Genomic DNA, 7,062 nt, shown 5'->3' with positions numbered 1-7,062 from the left:
AAGTTTGGAGACGAAACATGGTGAAATTAGCAAATAAAGGTACACGAATGTTCAATAATGAAATGTCAGAAACAGGACAACGTGGCAACTGGCACCTATCCTGTGTGATCTTTAACAATTAACGTTAAGTGAAAGATATTAAACGATTAAATTAAATCAAGGGCGCAGGAAATCTTGTACCCGGTACTCATGTAAGAGAATAAGGGCAAGAAAATCCTACTAACAAATGAAACAAAGTTTCGAAAACAAATGAAACAATTAAATGCTTCAAAAGTAAAATTGGTAGTCCAAGGATGTAGGCATACCTTGCCAAGTCTCTATAGGACATAAAGCAAGTTTTTCCCACTGAATTTAATATGATACTTACAGAATTAGCGAACTTTTGTGCTCTGAAAAAATAAGCTAATTCCCTACCGTTGTATGTATCATCATCTCTGACTGACGTGTAGGGGTGCGAGGTGTCAACTGGTGACGAGAACTGCTGCTGAGGTCCCAATTCAGCAACTAAAGTTCGAGCTAGAGGAACTATGGCCCTCTTTGTCCTCCTACAGTCAGATTGCAGAAGATTGGGTACTCTTGACCCGGGGCAGACCACAGTACCAGGGTACCAATATGATGATCTGTCAGAATGAGAAATATTCAAGGGACATAGATGGTAAATACGAGTAATAACAAGGAGGGAGAGATGACCAATTAAGAGTATGACTGCGGCCTACAGTCACCACGTAATCCAAAGTTGTCTCACCTTCACTATATGTTACTCTCGTAATGCACAATACACCGCACCTTATAAAAAATGAAATTGAATGAAAAATAGTAAAGCTACGTTAACAAAGTTAAATACGCTTACCATAAATTACCACTTGGCACTAGTACCTGAGTGAAGCTCCCGGACAGGCCCCCATATAACTTGTGACGGTAACGCGTTGGTGTTCGGCTGTTTAAGGCTAGGGGTATGGCCTCGTCACATAGTTATAAAAAAAAATTAGAAAAACTGGAACTTCGTCTGTGGTAAGGTAAGGAGAAGACACACAAAACACAAGTAAACTTTAACAATGAAATTTTAATTACGTTAAATAAATCAAAACATGAAAATAATGCACAAACAAATTCTTATAATAAAATCAATGAATCAAAAATAATAAGAATACTTAAATGACACAATGAAAAGTTACGTTAAGGCAAAATAACAAGAAGTGCAACACAAAGGTAAGTGGGAGGTGCTGGAATATTGGCTTAAAGCCACCACCTCTCTCAGTACACGCTAACGTCTAGCTGGGAGGAGTGCTGGCTACGAAAGCACGGAACATTCTGAGGACTGATGTTGGGGCGACCCCAGACATCAGGTAGTATTGGGGGGCGAGTGCAGGTGCAGCCAGACCGGCGACCAATCAGCGGAGTCGTAGCGATCAACGGGTAGTTTGGTGGTTGGAGTTCGAACAGGTGGCTGGCTGTATACGTTTCTGCTCACCCTGGCAAGCCTTGCTGGTGGTGTTGTCGTTGTTGGACATTTCTTCCATAGTCTTTTTATATAATTGTGAAGACGTAATTTTGGAGGGAAGAGCAGGCTCAATCTCTTGAAGGAGATTATCGTCACAATATATATATATATATATATATATATATATATATATATATATATATATATATATATATATATATATGTCGTACCTAGTAGCCAGAACTCACTTCTCAGCCTACTATGCAAGGCCCGATTTGCCTAATAAGCCAAGTTTTCATGAATTAATTGTTTTTCGACTACCTAACCTACCTAACCTAACCTAACCTAACTTTTTCGGCTACCTAACCTAACCTAACCTATAGAGATAGGTTAGGTTAGGTTAGGTAGGGTTGGTTAGGTTCGGTCATATATCTACGTTAATTTTAACTAAAATAACAAAAAATTGACCTCATACATAATGAAATGGGTAGCTTTATCATTTCATAAGAAAAAAATTAGAGAAAATATATTAATTCAGGAAAACTTGGCTTATTAGGCAAATTGGGCCTTGCATAGTAGGCTGAGAAGTGCGTTCTGGCTACTAGGTACGACATATATATATATATATATATATATATATATATATATATATATATATATATATATATATATTATTAAATATGACCGAAAAAGTAAGATTAATAATTCTAACACGAATTTTCTCAATCTTTCGTACATTACGCTTCACTGTTGGAGGTAAATAAAAAATCAGTTCTCCAAAATTCATTTTTATTTCTAGTCTTACGCGACACGGGCGCGTTTCGTAAAACTTATTACATTTTCAAAGACTTTAGTTCACAAATACACAATTGAATAGAAATTACGTATCTCCGATTTTATATCTACATTTGAGTGAGGTGGAAGGGGTGATGTGGCATTAACACAAGACAGAACAAAATGTGGTATTAATAGGGTATTAATTTCATCAACACAAGACAGAACAAGGGTATTAATAGGGTATTAATTTCATCAACACAAGACAGAACACGAAACAATGGATATTGAATAGAAGTGTTTGTAGAAAGCCTATTGGTCCACATTTCTTGATGCTTCTATATTGGAGCGGAGTCTTGAGGTGGGTAGAATATAGTTGTGCAATAATTGGCTGTTGATTGCTGGTGTTGACTTCTTGATGTGTAGTGCCTCGCAAACGTCAAGCCGCCTGCTATCGCTGTATCTATCGATGATTTCTGTGTTGTTTACTAGGATTTCTCTGGCGATGGTTTGGTTGTGGGAAGAGATTATATGTTCCTTAATGGAGCCCTGTTGCTTATGCATCGTTAAACGCCTAGAAAGAGATGTTGTTGTCTTGCCTATATACTGGGTTTTTTGGAGCTTACAGTCCCCAAGTGGGCATTTGAAGGCATAGACGACGTTTGTCTCTTTTAAAGCGTTCTGTTTTGTGTCTGGAGAGTTTCTCATGAGTAGGCTGGCCGTTTTTCTGGTTTTATAGTAAATCGTCAGTTGTATCCTCTGATTTTTATCTGTAGGGATAACGTTTCTATTAACAATATCTTTCAGGACCCTTTCCTCCGTTTTATGAGCTGTGGAAAAGAAGTTCCTGTAAAATAGTCTAATAGGGGGTATAGGTGTTGTGTTAGTTGTTTCTTCAGAGGTTGCATGGCTTTTCACTTTCCTTCTTATGATGTCTTCGACGAAACCATTGGAGAAGCCGTTATTGACTAGGACCTGCCTTACCCTACAGAGTTCTTCGTCGACTTGCTTCCATTCTGAGCTGTGGCTGAGAGCACGGTCGACATATGCGTTAACAACACTCCTCTTGTACCTGTCTGGGCAGTCGCTGTTGGCATTTAGGCACATTCCTATGTTTGTTTCCTTAGTGTAGACTGCAGTGTGGAAACCTCCGCCCTTTTCCATGACTGTTACATCTAGAAAGGGCAGCTTCCCATCCTTTTCCATCTCGTAAGTGAAACGCAGCACGGAACTCTGCTCAAATGCCTCCTTCAGCTCCTGCAGATGTCTGACATCAGGTACCTGTGTAAAAATGTCGTCAACATACCTGCAGTATATGGCCGGTTTCAAGTTCATGTCGACTAAGACTTTTTGCTCGATGGTACCTATGTACAAGTTTGCAAACAGGACACCTAGGGGAGAACCCATGGCGACCCCATCTACTTGCTTATACATGTGCCCATCCGGGCTTAAGAAGGGTGCCTCTTTAGTACAAGCTTGGAGTAGTTTCCTCAGAATATTTTCTGGTATGTCAAGAGGAGTACAGGCTGGATCACGATACACTCTGTCGGCTATCATTCCGATTGTCTCGTCCACAGGTACGTTGGTAAACAGCGATTCTACGTCCAACGAGGCTCTTATCCCTGTGGCCCGTGTGCCCCGCAGTAAGTCAACAAATTCCTTTGGAGACTTCAGGCTGAAGGCGCAAGGAACATAAGGAGTCAGCAGGCCGTTGAGTCGCTTCGCCAGACTGTACGTGGGTGTGGGTATCTGGCTAATGATTGGCCGAAGTGGGTTTCCAGGCTTGTGCATCTTGACATTTCCATACGCATATCCAGGTTTATATTCCCCAATGATCTTTGGCAGGTGGAGTCCGGATTTCTTGGCGTTCACAGTTTCGATCAGTTTGTTGACCTTTGCTTTTAATTCGGCTGTAGTGTCCTTCGTTACCCTTTGGAACTTAGTTTGGTCAGAGAGTATGATGTTCATTTTCGCCAGATATTCGTCTTTTTTAAGAATGACATATATTGGCGACTTGTCACCTCTTCTGACAACTATCTCCTTGTTCTCACGAAGGCTTTTAGCTGCCGCTTTAAGCTCGGGGGACAGTATGGTGCTTCTGTAGTTGCCTCGATTCTTTCCTCCTTCTGCAATAAGTTCTGCTTGTAAGGTATCTTTGGTAGTGACCTTCTTTTGTGTCTCGAGGTCGAATATGTCGTCCAACAGAATTTCCAACTCTACTTTCCAACAGTTGGAAATTCTGTTGGACGACATATTGGACGTTGTTCACACGGTCAACAGTTCGACCTACTTAACCGTTTCTTCCTTTTTTCATATATTGCCAAAATAATACTTTAGTTGGAATTAATGAATTCTATTTTTCACCTATTTAATCCCCTTAAATATTTATTCACTTTTTATAGATATATTCCAGCATATTTTACACGTCTATTTATCACATTTAAATTAGTTCTTTATTCAACATGCATTTATTAATCAATTCACATTTTTTAGATACTTAATCACCTGTATTTATACCCTTAACCATCTTTAATACCTATTAATTTTCATATAATTTATTTATTCTTTCCCGTTTTATTTGTTTATTTAATTGTTTTATAATTATCTATTTATAACTTTTAATTTCAGCAATTATAATGTATCTATTTATATAATTTTATCGATTTGTTCTAGCATTATTTACAAATGCAATCACCCGTTTTTAAATATTTAATTACCTATATTTTTCTAGTTCATCATCTTTATTAGCAGTTCAGTCTAATATACTTTGCTTCTTCAGTTACGTTTTATTTATTTATTTAGTTTTATCTTCTATTTAATCACTTGTTGATTATATTTTCTATCACCTGTTGTTTATTTATTCAACTGCTAACTTTTTACAAATTTATTTATTAGCAATAAGACATTAAAATCGTGCACGAATACGACGTTAAGCGCTTTATGGGAATGCGAGTTGTGGGTGTTGCATCACGGTCCTAACGTGATGTTGCAACAGAGAAATTGCACACTGAGAGTTGCAAAATTGCAACACTGTAATACCGTGAAGTGAGTGTTACAACACAGCAATGACGTGAGGTGAGTTTTGCAAGACAATAGCGCATTGTGAGTTTTACAACATAAATATTGTGTTGGGAATGTTTCAATACCAATAAATATGTTTTGGGTGTTGCAACCTTTAAATAACGTGTTGTGTGTTGCAATGCAGAAATAACGTATAACCCTCACAGTATGTTATTTATGTATTGCTATCCAGGAAATGTAATTTTTTGTTGCAATACAGAAATAACGTGTTGTGTTGAAAAGCAGTCATAATGTGTTGTATATGTTGAAACTTTGCAATACAATTATAACATGTTAAAACAGCATGTTATATATGTTTTGCCACCAATACATATAATGTATTGGGAATGTAATTGCCAACTACATCCCCAATGTAATTGTGAATGTAATTTTTTGTTGCAACGCTCACAACAAGTTTTGTTTTGCAACACCTCATTCTTGTGTTCCAACACTTGTAACTTCTCATTTTAATGTTGCAACACTCACAACACCTTATTCCAGTGTTGCCACACCCCAAACACGCTATCCCTGTTCGTTGTAACACTTACAACACGTGTGTGTGAATTCATGTTAAGTCTGCGTATTTCTGGATATGAATATGTTTTAACAAGTTTTAACTAAAATCAGGTTTTCATTCGCGCTTTTTTCTCTCTTGGGTCAATAAAGTTATGTAATCAAAAATATGTTAACTACCATAATATATTGAAAGGAATATAGGAAAATTGCCATAACGAAAACTATAATATTACCATACTTACCTTAACTATTAATTTGATATTTCCATAAATACTTTATTTATTACTTTATTTAAGGATAATAATCTTAATTATCACAATAATATTACGATAATTATCAATATTACTTTGATTATGCCATATTTACTTAAACCAGTTGTTGGATATTTCCAACACCGAATACAACACTGTCGTATTCTCATTACTTATTACTAACTATATTAATTATTGTAGTAAGTAAAATTAACAACACGTAGAATTCTCATGTACTAATAATTTCATCTGTGCAGTAGGCTAGAATTCTCACGTCACCCGACGCCAGTATTGCGTCAGATTTCATTACAATAAACACATTATATCCAATGTATGTGAGAATTAAATTCGATTCTCCATAACTGAGGCATTCTGTATGATAACTAATTACCGATGATTTAATCTCCAACTAAAAGCCGAATAGAGCGTCGGAGTCATAGCGATTATCTAGTAATAAAAGTTAACGTCACCAGTGAATGCCATGGGGAGACATTAATTCCTCTCCCTTATACGTTTACCATCTCCAAATTGGCTAATAATAATATTTCCCTCTTCTAAATAATAAACCCGTCCAGTCTTCAACATTTCAAGCGTAAATGCGAGAAATAATATTGTTCGTGAAAATAATTTATTTTATGAACGCGGGACGCGGCTTGGGTAGGGGAAGTTTAGCAGTACACGTGGAGAGCCGCTCAGAGGCAGACCTGCGCATACCGTACTCACAAGGAGACGCCGTTGCCCAGCCATTAGGGTAGACGTTATCCATCCTCAGATGAAAGTCGCCCCTGTGAGGCGTGAATAGCCTTGCAGATAATATCTTCTACTGGTGCTGGTGTCATATAAGGAACCTATTTAACTTGGTTCTGGACTACACGTGACCGGCCAGTGAAGCGCGCCACGATCCAGGATAGGCCTAGCCAGAGCCTGGGGACGCGATTTCGGCAATCTTAAAACTTATACAGTTCCCTTATCAGCTAAGTATATTCCCTTTATTGGATGCATCTTTTAAAGTGTTTTGTA

This window comes from Procambarus clarkii, chromosome 73 (assembly GCF_040958095.1).
Source record: "Procambarus clarkii isolate CNS0578487 chromosome 73, FALCON_Pclarkii_2.0, whole genome shotgun sequence".
NCBI classification, from domain to species: Eukaryota; Metazoa; Arthropoda; class Malacostraca; order Decapoda; family Cambaridae; genus Procambarus; species Procambarus clarkii.
The sequence above is the reverse complement of the archived record's forward strand: the minus strand, read 5'-3'. Positions refer to the sequence as shown.